This window comes from Schistocerca piceifrons, chromosome 11 (genome assembly GCF_021461385.2).
Source record: "Schistocerca piceifrons isolate TAMUIC-IGC-003096 chromosome 11, iqSchPice1.1, whole genome shotgun sequence".
NCBI classification, from domain to species: Eukaryota; Metazoa; Arthropoda; class Insecta; order Orthoptera; family Acrididae; genus Schistocerca; species Schistocerca piceifrons.
Window position 1 is genome coordinate 87309528 of NC_060148.1, and position 13677 is coordinate 87323204.

Here is a 13677-nt window from a genome sequence, read left to right on the forward strand (position 1 = left end):
ATATATTTGTCCAATGAATACCCGTTTATCATCTGCACTTCTTCTTGGTGTAGCAATTTTAATGGCCAGTAGTGTATCAGCTTGTACAACTACGAGGTCCAGAAACGACCAAGTCGAAAGTATGGACGACATTCGTTCTGTTACCTCTGGCAGTAGAACTTTTCTACTGGAAGCTCTTTGCTTTCCGTATTTTTGAGTGTTGTAGTGTGGACCAAAAAAAAAACGAGTAAACAAGGGCTCTAGCGTGCATGCCCTAAAAGGAAAGGGCACGTGTTCATCTTTAGTACTGTGAAACACATCTTTTCTAGCGGATACGCGCTCATAGCTCTTAAGGTACGCAGTTCAGAGCTCATGTTCACTCGTATTTTTTTTTTAAGTCCATATTACCTCCCTCCAAACCAGGGAAGGGAAAGAGCTTTCCGAAAAAGAGTACCACTGCCAGAGATATCAGGATGGTTTTCGTGTATAGCTTTAGACCTATCTCAAATTAATACATTTACGCTTCTCCGTCATTCCAGAAACGTTTGTACCATCATCACGGAATCGGCATGTATGAACAGCTAACAGCAGAGTGGTCCTTTTGAAATCGAGAATACGAGGCGTATTTTTTAAGTAAGTAGCGTTTTGAAATTAAAAAAAGACGTGCTAAGATATCTCAATAACTTTATTTTTACATGAAAGCCTGTACCTTAAACCACGCACTGACGCCATTACAGTCTGATTCTTCCTTGTTTACGTTGAGTACTGAGCGTGGAAAATGCCTCCGATAATCGTGAGTCCCACCGACTGTGAAGTACTTACTGTTATCTTCTTAGTGCTAAAGGCCTAAAAGCGATGGATATTCATCGTGAGATCTGTGCAGTTTACGGAGAAAACAATATTAGTGATGGAATGGAAAGAAAGTTGGTAAGAGCATTTAAAGATGGCCGCACAAATGTGCACAACGAACAACGGAGTGGGCGTCCTTCGGTCGTTAATAAAAGTTTGGTGCAGGAAGTGGACAATAAGGTGAGAGAAAACAGACGCTTTACGATTTCCTCCTTGCGGGATGGCTTTGCTATTGTTTCTCGTAGTGTTTTGTATGGTATTGTGACCGAGCACTCGAATTGCCGAAAATTGTGCGCACGTTGGCTACCGAAAATGTTGACGGATGTGCACAAAACCAAACGTTTAGACAGTGCATTGACTTTCCTTGAGCGGTACCACAAAGACGGTGCTGATTTCTTAAGCCGAATTGTTACGGGCGAAGAAACGTGGGTGGCCTACGTCACACCCAGAATCAAAGCAACAGTCCGTGGAAGTTGAGCAAGGGCATCGTTTTGCTGCAAAACAATGCCCGTCCGCATGTGGCGAATCGGACAAAGATCTCATCACATCTTAACGATGGGAAGCTTTTAGATCATCCTCCGTACAGCCCCGATCTTGCGCCCAGTGACTACCATCTGTTCCTGCTCGTGAAGAAACACCTGGGCGGTCAGCGTCTTCGAGACGATGAAGAAGTCAAAACAGTGGTGACGCAGTGGTTAACAACTCAGGTGGCAGACTTCTATGAGGAGGGTATTCAAAAACTGGTACAACGTTAGGACAAGCGCCTCAATATTGATGGAAATTATGTAGAAAAGTAGATTAAAGTACAGGCTTTCGAGTAAAAATAAAATTATTGAGATATCTTAACACGTCTTTTTTTTAATTTCAAAACGGTATTTACTTAAAAAACACGCCTCGTACCATTGGCTAAGTGTCGCATTACCACACAGGTGGGTGACAGCCCTGGAGGACTCTGCATTAACGAAAGTTTTAGAAAATGGTGTAAGGAATGACAGTGGGCGGTAGTCGGAGGCTCCTGTGGAATCGCCACTTTCTGTAGACAGGGAGATTAATGAAACTTTCTGGCAGATTAAAACTGTATGCCGGACCGAGACTCGAACTCGGGACCTTTGTCTTTCACAGGCAAGTGCTCTACCAACTGAGCTAGCCAAGCACGACTCACGCCTTGTCCTCACGGCTTTACTTCTGTCAGTACCTCGTCTCCTACTTTCCAAACTTTACAGAAGCTATCCTTTCTTTCAGAAGTGCTAGTTCTGCAAGGTTCGCAGGAGAGCTTCTGTAAAGTTTGGAACGTAGGAGACAAGGTGCTGGCTGAAGTAAAGCTGCGAGGACGGGGCGTGAGTCGTGCTTGGGTAGCTCAGTTGGTAGAGCATTTGCCCGCGAAAGGCAAAAGTCCCGAGTTCGAGTCTCGGACCGGGACACAGTTTTAATCTGCCAGGAAGTTTCATATCAGCGCACACTCCGCTGCAGAGTGAAAATCTCATTCAGGGCGATTAATATTTTGTCCGGTGAGGGCACAAGAAATTGGAGGAAACGCACTGGGATTTAAGTACCGCGGCAAGACGATGCTATCTCTCCACTTGCACACAGTCAATAATTACAGCGTAACAGAAGAGAATACAAAGGCGACGCGTGCCCCGTACACACGGGGCAACCACTCACCACATGAAACGCGAACAGCATCACGAACCATTCGTCTGTCGGTACTGACCTGAAACCAAACAAACAACACAATCAGTTCTGCGTGGACGCCTGATGCAGCACTTCTACGTTAGCAGCCAAACGTTCAACAAGCGTGTTCGAGGAACTGTTGTCGTCGTCAACCAGCGCAACACTGAAACACACTAATGTACAGGATAGCACAGACAAAAGACGCCCAGGCGCGCGGGATTAGCCGAGCGGTCTTAGGCGCTGCAGTCATGGACTGCGCGGCTGGTCCCGGCTGAGGTTCGAGTCCTCCCCCGGGCATGGATGTGTGTGTTTGTCCTTAGGATAATTTAGGTTAAGTAGTGTGTAAGCTTAGGGACTGATGATCTTAGCAGTTAAGGCCCATAAGATTGCACAGACACATAAAAGCAGCCCATGTAAGTACGAGGGGCGTTCAGAAAGTAAGCTCCGATCGGTCGTGAAATGGAAACGACTACGAAAATCCGATAAAGCTTTGCACAGATGTGTTGGGTAGTGTCTCTAGTATAACCCCAGTTAGCATCACGTCGCTCTTCTCATTTCTGAGCTCGCAGTGAGTGCGTAAAGATGTCTAGAAAATAGTGTCTGCCGCCAAGTACGAGGGCCTGGTGAGAAATTTCGCCTGAAGCTATGCAGCTAACATTACATAACTGTCGTGCTGTTTCTTCTTCAAGACAATTCTCAGCCGCATTCTACAGGGGCAATGAAGATGCTCCTGCATCGTTTTCAAATGGAAATGTGAGATTACCCACAATACAGTCCGCAATTGTCTCCCCCTGAGTTTCATCTCTGGTCACATGAACCGCTGTCTTTGAAGACAACATTTTGACACAGACAACGAGGTGTAGGCCAGCGTAGAGAATTGGCGGAAAGCACCGGCGGCTGCCTTCTATGATGAGGCTATTGAAAAGTTGGTACAACGCTATGACAAAAGTCTAAGTTAGAACGGCGACTACGTAGAGCAGTACCTGAAAGGTGTAGCTAATTGTTACAAGTAAAACATTTCTGATGTTCACTGTGGTTTCAATTTGGCAATAAATCGGAGCTTACTTTCTGAACAGGCCTCGTATAAGGGAAATGCAGTGAAATTAAAGTAACGAAGAGCTGAAATGGACTTACCATTTATTTGCAATGAAAAATGCAGTGAGAAATACATTTATAGAAGAAGATGTCAAATGAAAAGCCTTTCAGCCGTCAATTTTCTACCTTTATTGGGCAACCAGTTTCAACGTTTTACTACATCTTCAGGCGCTCGCTTGCGATCAAAACACGGGCAGCAGTACTCGATTAGTAGATACGAAGGTAGTTTGAGAAGTCCGTGCAAATATAAAAACTACTTACGTGTTTGGGGTAAACCTTTTTTATTTTTCAACATAGTCTTCTTTTACACTTAAACACTTCGTCCAATGCTGTTCTACTTTGTTGATCCCTTCCGAATAATAGGAATTGTCCAAGTCTGCAAAATAGCTGTTAGTTGCTGCAATCACCTGCTCGCTTGAATAAAATCTTCGTCCCACCAGCCATTTCTTCAGATTGAGGAACAAATCGTAGTCCGAGGGAGCCAAGTCTGGAGAATAGGGGGGATGTGAAATGAATTGGAATCCTATTTCCATTAATTCTGCGACCACAACTGCTGAGGTGTGTGCTGGTGCATTGTCAGTGATGGAAAAGGAGTTTTTCACGGTCCAATCGTCGGCGTTTTTCTTGCAGCTCGGTTCTCACACGGTCCAATAACGACGAATAATATGCACCTGCAATAGTTTTACTCTTTCCTAGATAGCCGATGAGGATTATCCCTAGAGAATCCCAAAAGACAGTCGCTATAACCTTTCCGGCCGAAGGAATGGTCTTCGCAATTTTTGGAGCAGAGTCTCCCTCGGTAACCCATTGTTTAGAGTGTTGTTTGGTCTCAGGAGTATAGTAATGTATCCATGTTTCATCCACAGTGACGAAACGACACCTAAAGTCCTGAGGATTCTTCCTGAACAGCTGCAAGCCATCCTTCCATTACTTTACACGATTCCGTTTTTGGTCAAGCGTGAGCAATTGTGGAACCCATCTTGTAGATAGCTTTCTCATGTCCAAATGTTTATGCAAAATATTATGTACCCGTTCATTCGAGATGCCCACAGCACTAGTAATCTCACGCACCTTAACTCTTCTGACATCCATCACCATATCATCGATTTTATCTATGATTTCTGGAGTCGTAACCTCCACAGGACGTCCAGCATGACTTGTGCCCATATGACCACTCAGAAAATTTTGAATCCAATTGTAAACTGTTCTAATCGAAGGTGCAGAGTCGCAGTAATGTTTCTCAAGCTTGTCTTTAGTCTCCTGGCTTTTGTTTAATCACCACACGAAATTATTTTTCGTCCATTTCTTGACACTCCCTCGACTTCCTCGATTCGCACGAATGCCAAACACAAAGAAATAGACCAATATGGCTGAAACTTGTTGTGCGACCTTTCCAAAGATGCTACTAACTGAACATGACCTCTATACGCGTCGGTGGTGCCATCTCCCGGACTTTGCACAGACTTTCCAAACGCCCCTCGTATTTGTTGCAGTGACCACTTCAACCAACACATGCCGACAGGTGATGGTTGAAGTGATCACTGCAATAAATATCTACTAGCCGAGTACTGCTCGCCCCTGTTTTGATCACAAATGAGGGTCTGAAGATGTCGTAGTAAAACGCTGAAACTGGTTGGCCAACAAAACAAGGTAGAAGATTGACTGCTGGAAGGCGTTTAATTACACATCCTCTATCGAACAGCCTCAGTCCTTTATATATCCTCACAATAATAGGTACTGAAACCACACATGGTTTGATGAAATGATAATTAAATCGAAACCCTTAGTTGCTGACAGGTGGTGTTGATATACATCAATGGCGACAGCAGAAAATGTATTCCCCGAGCGGGACTCGAACCCGGTATCTCCTGCTTACATGGAAGACGTTCTATCTGTCTGAGGCATTGAGGGCACAGAGGATAGTGCGACTACAGGGAGTTATCCCTTGCACGCTTCCCGTGAGACCCAGATATTCGCCCATCCACTCATTACTCTATTGGGTACATTACATATGTAGATTTGTGGACAGTTGGGAATGTGGGTCTCACGGGGAGTGTGCAAGGGATAAGTCCCTGCAGGCGCACTATCCTCTGTGTCCTCGGTGACTTAGATGGATAGAGCGTCTGCCATGTAAGCAGGAGGTCCCGGGTTCGAGTCCCAGTCGGGGCACACATTTTCAACATGTCCCCAATGAAACATATAAACGCCTGTTTGCAGCTAGGGTGTCCATTTAATTATCATTTCATTCTCGCGAAAGCTGCATGGTCATCAACGGTAACTGTTCTTTCGGGAACAGAGACTACCTTCATCTATCTCTCTATCTATATCCGGATCCTGCTCCAGCTACTGCCTCCACTTGCTGCCAGGTCACACCTCTCCTTTCAACAGATATTCTCACTCCCATTTTCCACCGTGTTCTTGGGCGCCCTCTAGGTCTTTTCCCATCCATCTTTAGTTCTTCCACAATTTTGGGGAGTCTCTGCCTATGCATCCTCTTAACATGCCCATACCATCTTAATCTCTTTCCTTCAATTTCTTCTCTCATACTTTTTTGTTTGAGGTCCTTTCTAATCTCTACATTCCTTACTCTGTCCATTCTTGTTTTTCCCTTAACTGCTCTGAGAAATTTCATTTCCCCTGCTTGCAGTCTGCTCCAGTCCCTTTCTGTCATTGTCCATGTTTCTCCACCATAGGTGACAATAGGGATGTAATAATTCTTATACATAAGGAGTTTTGCTCTTTCTGAAACTTCATTATTCCAAATCAGATGTTTTATTGTTTGGTAGAAGTTGCCTCCCTTCTGTAACCTCCTATTAATTTCGTTAGTTATTCTTCCATCCCTAGATATTTCATTTCCTAAATAAGTGAAACTTTCTACCACTTTGAGGGGTTCTCCATTCAAGGTAATATTTCCGTTGATTCCTTTCTCCCTTCCAAATACCATTACTTCACTCTTATCTTTATTTATTTTTAATTCATACCTTTTCATTATTTCCTTCCACACATCAAGCTGTAACTGTACATCTACCTCTTTATCACCCCATATTACCATATCATCTGCAAAAATCATCTTTTTGTCTTTTTCTTTTACTATATCTTTAACTGCCCTTTCATTCCCTCCATCACAACATTAAAAAGCGCAGGAGATAGAATACTTCCTTGCTTAAGTCCTTGTCTTATTTCGAAGTATTCAGAGTTCTCCAATGGTGTTCTAATTCTACAATTGTGGCCTCTGTACATTGTCTTTATAACATTAATGTATCCATCTTCTATATCTACAGGGTTATTACAAATGATTGAAGCGATTTCACAGCTCTACAATAACTTTATTATTTGAGATATTTTCGCAATGCTTTGCACACACATACAAAAACTCAAAAAGTTTTTTTAGCCATTCACAAATGTTCGATATGTGCCCCTTTAGTGATTCGGCAGACATCAAGCCGATAATCAAGTTCCTCCCACACTCGGCGCAGCATGTCCCCATCAATGAGTTCGAAAGCATCGTTGATGCGAGCTCGCAGTTCTGGCACGTTTCTTGGTAGAGGAGGTTTAAACACTGAATCTTTCACATAACCCCACAGAAAGAAATCGCATGGGGTTAAGTCGGGAGAGCGTGGAGGCCATGACATGAATTGCTGATCATGATCTCCACCACGACCGATCCATCGGTTTTCCAATCTCCTGTTTAAGAAATGCCGAACATCATGATGGAAGTGCGGTGGAGCACCATCCTGTTGAAAGATGAAGTCGGCGCTGTCGGTCTCCAGTTGTGGCATGAGCCAATTTTCCAGCATGTCCAGATACACGTGTCCTGGAACGTTTTTTTCGCAGAAGAAAAAGGGGCCGTAAACTTTAAACCGTGAGATTGCACAAAACACGTTAACTTTTGGCGAATTGCGAATTTTCTGCACGAATGCGTGAGGATTCTCTACCGCCCAGATTCGCACATTGTGTGTGTTCACTTCACCATTAAGAAAAAATGTTGCTTCATCACTGAAAACAAGTTTCGCACTGAACGCATCCTCTTCCATGAGCTGTTGCAACCGCGCCGAAAATTCAAAGTGTTTCACTTTGTCATCGGGTGTCAGCGCTTGTAGCAATTGTAAACGGTAAGGCTTCTGCTTTAGCCTTTTCCGTAAGATTTTCCAAACCGTCGGCTGTGGTACGTTTAGCTCCCTGCTTGCTTTATTCGTCGACTTTCGCGGGCTACGCGTGAAACTTGCCCGCACGCGTTCAACCGTTTTCTTCGCTCACTGCAGGCCGACCCGTTGATTTCCCCTTACAGAGGCATCCAGAAGCTTTAAACTGCGCACACCATCGCCGAATGGAGTTAGCAGTTGGTGGATCTTTGTTGAACTTCGTCCTGAAGTGTCGTTGCACTGCATTTCAAGCACGACATACGCCTTCTCGGCTCCTGTCGCCATTTTGTCTCACTGCGCTCTCGGGCGCTCTGGCGGCAGAAACGTGAAGTGCGGCTTCAGCCGAACAAAACTTTATGAGTTTTTCTACGTTTCTGTAGTGTGTCGTGACCATATGTCAATGAATGGAGCTACAGTGAATTTATGAAATCGCTTCAATCATTTGTAATAGCCCTGTATCTTCTGCAGTTCGTCCCAGAGTCTTTCCCTGTTAACTGAGTCATATGCCTTTTCTATGTCTATAAAAACCATTATCACCCTCTTGTTGTACTCCCAACTTTTTTCCATCAGTTGACGGATAGAAAATATCAGGTCGCTCGTGCTCCTTCCTTTCCTAAACCCATGCTCTTCTTCACTCAGCTCCTTTTCTGTCTTTCCATTTATTCGATTTAGTAAAATTCTTTCAAAAATCTCGGCTGTATGGCTCATGAGGGTTATTCCTCTGTAGTTTTTACAAAGTCTCTTATTGCCTTTCTTGAAGATGGGAACAATGTCTCCTGTTCTCCAGTCGTCAGGTATTTTACTATTTCTCCACACGGTTGATAGTACTCTATACAGTCACTGCATTCCCACTGGACCTGCTGCTCTTATCATGTCCTCTGATGCTTCATCAGGTCCTGGGGCTTTCCCCCCATTCATCTTCTTCACAGCTTTTTCCATTTCTTCCCGTGTAATTTGTCCTAATTCTGCTTCCCAACTTCTCTCAATTTCTTCATTATTTGTTGTTTCCACATGTACCTGCTCCTCAGCGTTTAACATCTTCTTAAAATGTTCTTTCCAGAGATCTTTTATATTCCCTGGATCTTCAATAATGGTCCGTCCTCAGTTTCCATCTTTACTGGTACTTCAGAAGCCTTCCTTTTATTTTTCATCATTTTATAGAACATTTTCTTATTGCTCTTCATATCTTCTTCAAGTTTTTTTGTAAACTCTTCCCACGCCTTTTTCTTTGCTGTTTCCACTATTTCTTTGCACTTCTTCTTTTCCTCTATATATCTTTTACAGTCTTCGTCATTTTTAGTTTTCCACCATTTTCTCCATGCTCCATTTTTTCTTCTAACTACTTGGGTTGTGGTATCATCCCACCAACTTGTCTGTCTTATTTTTTCCTTTCCAGATGTTCTGCCACATACTTTTTGTGCTGCTTCGACTAAAGTGTCTTTGAATAAACTCCATTCTTTTTCTACATCGCAGAAAACTTCTTTTGGAAATTTTTGTGTTATTAATTCTCTGTACTTCTCAGCACATTCACTCTCCTTCAATTTCCAATCCCGTATCCTCATCACTTTCTTCTGTTTTCTATTTTTCACACACTGATTCATTTTCCATTGTCCCACCAGTAATCTATGGTCTCCATCCGCACTCACACTTGGAATTACCTTCACATTTGTTACTACCTTCATATATAGTTAAAATATGGCTTCCCGGCCATTGACCTTCTTGTGCGAACGCACACGCTATGCCCAAAACTCTTACGGGACTTGGTAGATAATCTGCAACTAGTAATGAATATGATGGGCCAACATCTATTAGGCGCAATACGAATGTAGTGGTGTGTACATGTTGGGAATGTGGGTCTCACGGGGAGCGTGCAAGGGATAAGTCCCTGCAGGCGCACTATCCTCTGTGCCCTCGGTGGCTCAGATGGATAGAGCGTCTGCCATGTAAGCAAGAGGTCCCGGGTTCGAGTCCCGGTCGGGGCATACATTTTCAACATGCCCTCAATTAAATATATCAATGCCTGTTTGCAGCTACAGTGTCCATTTAATTATCATTCAATATGTAAATTGTTTATAATGTTAAATAGTTTTCTGATGACCTTTCATATTTAAAAATATTTGTGTGTATAAATTGTTCATGTTGATGTAAGTTTGACGATTTAAGAAATGGTAACGCTTAGCAACAATATAAAAATAGGTATTATGTAAAAGCCAGTGTGCTTTTGTTTAAAACGAAAGTGGCTCTGTGGAGTGGAAAAGGTGGCAAAGGCGAATTGGCGCGCTACCTAGACCAAGCGCGGGAAGTAAGTCACACAGTCTGTAGGCACCAGTGACTGAGGCAACACCATCGCGGAGCAGAAGAAGCTTTGTCTGAAAATTCGCGCAAAATGCCTCGGATGGAGACTGCGTACGGCTTACGGCGTCGCTGCGAATTGTTGGGCTGCTGTATGTAGAACTGAACGATCCCAAGAAGAGAAACTGGGCCCATACAGCAAGAGACTGGCAGGCCGTACTGTGGGTAGTGTAGCCGCCATAACTGTTCGCCGCACCCAAGCCTACAGCCAACAGATAACACTTTTTTATAGTAAATTTACTTTTGTACAGCGTGAACCATTAATTTAAACTCTGAAATTGGATCACCCTGTTATTTCATCCTAATCACACACCTATACAGGGTGTTACAAAAAGGTACGGCCAAACTTTCAGGAAACATTCCTCACGCACAAATAAAGAAAAGATGTTCTGTGGACATGTGTCCGGAAACGCTTAATTTCCATGTTAGAGCTCATTTTATTACTTCTCTTCAAATCACATTAATCATGGAATGGAAACACACAGCGACAGAACGTACCAGCGTGACTTCAAACACTTTGTCACAGGAAATGTTCAAAATGTCCTCCGTTAGCGAGGATACATGCACCCAACCTCCGTCGCACGGAATCCCTGATGCGCTGATGCAGCCCTGGAGAATGGCGTATTGTATCACAGCCGTCCACAATACGAGCGCGAAGAGTCTCTACATTTGGTACCGGGGTTGCGTAGACGAGAGCTTTCAAATGCCCCCATAAATGAAAGTCGAGAGGGTTGACGTCAGGAGAGCGTGGAGGCCACGGAATTGGTGCGCCTCTACCAATCCATCGGTCACCGAATCTGTTGTTGAGAAGCGTACGAACACTTCGACTGAAATGTGCAGGAGCTCCATCGTGCAAGAACCACATGTTGTGTCTTACTTGTAAAGGCACATGTTCTAGCAGCACAGGTAGAGTATCCCGTATGCAATCGTGATAACGTGCTCCATTGAGCGTAGGTGGAAGAACGTGGGGCCTAATCGAGACATCACCAACAATGCCTGCCCGAACGTTCACAGAAAATCTGTGTTGATGTGATTGCACAATTGCGTGCGGATTCTCGTCAGCCCACACATGTTGATTGTGAAAATTTACAATTTGATCACGTTGGAATGAAGCCTCAATCGTAAAGGAGAACATTTGCACTGAAATGAGGATTGACACACTGTTGGATGAACCATTCGCAGAATCAGTTGCTGATAGTGCCTGCACACGCTGTACATGGTACGGAAACAACTGGTTCTCCCGTAGCACTCTCCATAGAGTGCCGTGGTCAACGTTACCTTGTACAGCAGCAACTTCTCTGACGCTGACATTAGGGTTATAGTGAACTGCACGAAGAATTGCCTCGTCCATTGCAGGTGTCCTAGGTCTTCCCCAGTCGCGAGTCATAGGCTGGAATGTTTCGTGCTCCCTAAGACGCCGATCAATTGCTTCGAACGTCTTCCTGTCGGGACACCTTCGTTCTGGAAATCTGTCTCGATACAAACGTACCGCGCCACGGCTATTGCCCCGTGCTAATCCGTACATCAAATGGGCATCTGCCAACTCGGCATTTGTAAACATTGCACTGACTGCAAAACCAAGTTCGTGATGAACACTAACCTGTTGATGCTACGTACTGATGTGCTTGATGCTAGTACTGTAGAGCAATGAGTCGCATGTCAACACAAGCACCGAAGTCAACATTACCTTCCTTCAATTGGGCCAACTGGCGGTGAATCGAGGAAGTAAAGTACATACTGACGAAACTAAAATGAGCTCTCACATGGAAATTAAGCGTTTCCGGACACATGTCCACATAACATATTTTCTTTATTTGTGTGTGAGGAATGTTTCCTGAAAATTTGGCCGTACCTTTTTGTAACACCCTGTATAGGGTTCCTTCCTGGTGTTTGATGAATCCGAGAATCCTATTTTACAGACTTACGAAGTGCCAAGTTAATATAAAGAGGCACCATTTAAACGGTTTTTGTCTTTTTTTCTTAACAATTGCAAAGTGTTAGAGTCAAAGTTTGCTTACGTAAAAATCAATCAGAGTGTAGCCAAGTTACTAGAATCTGGTGAATGACTATACAGAGTTAGTTCAAAGAGTAATAGCTTTTGAAAGTAAATTCCAGTAAGAAAGAGGTTTTCTTGAAGTGAAACGATCAGTATAAAAACTGTGTGCTTTAGTATCTAAGTTTCAGTGTCTCTTCTTAATTCATAATTCAGTTTCCTGTACCTCTTTTTGTCTTCTTCAGTTTCTACACTTTTACACTTTCTCCGCTCTTCCATCTTCTTTAACATGTTTTCTGTTATCCATTCTTTCCTGGTGCTTTGGGATACTCTAATTCCTAGTACTTCTTTGGCAGAGTCCATGAGTCCTTCCCTCATTTTTATCCATTTGTCATTAACACTTTCATCAACACTACCTCTTTGCCATTTTTCCATAAATCTGTTCTCCAAATCTGATGCCTTTCCTATTTGAGTCTTTCCATATTTAGTCTTTCCTTTGCTTTACCTCTCCAGACTTTTTTCAACTTCACTTGTACTTCTCCCATTACTAGGTTGTGGTCTGAATTTAGATCCGCTCCTGAATAAGATTTAGCATTCTTCAAACAGTTCCTAAACCTTTTTTGTATCAGGATGTAGTCCAACTGATATCTTTCCCTATTCAAATTTGATATCTATGTGTAACGTCTCCTTTTGTGGTGTTCAAATAATGTGTTACCCACTGCTAATGAATTTTCTTTACAGAAACTAATTAGTCGTTCACCTCTGTCATTTCTTATTCCAAATCCAAAGTTTGCTACGGCATCTTCGTCTCTTCCTTCACCCACCACTGCATTCCAGTCCCCCACATTCTTCCACTTCCACATCTCTATGCTGGAAGGTTGGCATATATACCTGTATTAACACCAAATCTTTTGAACTACTACTTCCCTCAATATACTGTACATCCATTACCTTATTTTTCAACTTTTGCCCTATCAATATTCCTACTCCGTTTTCACTACTCTTGATTTCCCCTGAGTAAAGGAATAGGAAGGCATGTTGAATTGACAATTTGCCAGCAGAACTGTTGAAGAGTCTGGGAAACAAGGCAATAAAAGAAATAGTCTACCTCTGTAACGAGATATATGACAAAGAGGAATGGCCTGAGGACTTCCTTGCAACAGTTATGATACCAACAGAGAAAAAGAGAAACACAAAAAAATGTGAAGAGCACCGGACCATCAGTCTAATTTCTAATGCAGTTAAAGTCTTGCCGAGAGTGTTGAATCTCCACTTTCTGTCTCCCCATTCTCTCCCCATATCATTTCACACAAACCGAGGGCATCTAATCTGTTCCTTTTCATCTCCTGTTTTGCATTGACTAGCTTTCCTGCTTGCAGTACAGTGAGTTAAGAAGAGAAACTGAAGCAGCAAGGGAAAAATGAATGAAACAGAAATGCGACGAAACAGACAAATGGTAAAAGAGGGAAAGTATGAAATGATGTATAGAATAACTAGTGAGATAGTTTTTGAACGTATAGAAAAGAGGAATAACATGGAAATAGAAAGAGCGGATGCTACTCTAGCAGAAAAATCACAGGAGGTTTTGAAAAGATG

The 13677-nt window shown here is 43.1% G+C and overlaps 1 non-coding gene across 1 annotated transcript; it reads left to right on the top strand.

The window, feature by feature from the left end:
- Positions 1–9643: 9643 nt before the first annotated feature.
- Positions 9644–9718, top strand: Trnat-ugu. Its single transcript has one exon. It is a non-coding gene; the product is annotated as a tRNA-Thr (tRNA).
- Positions 9719–13677: the final 3959 nt, after the last annotated feature.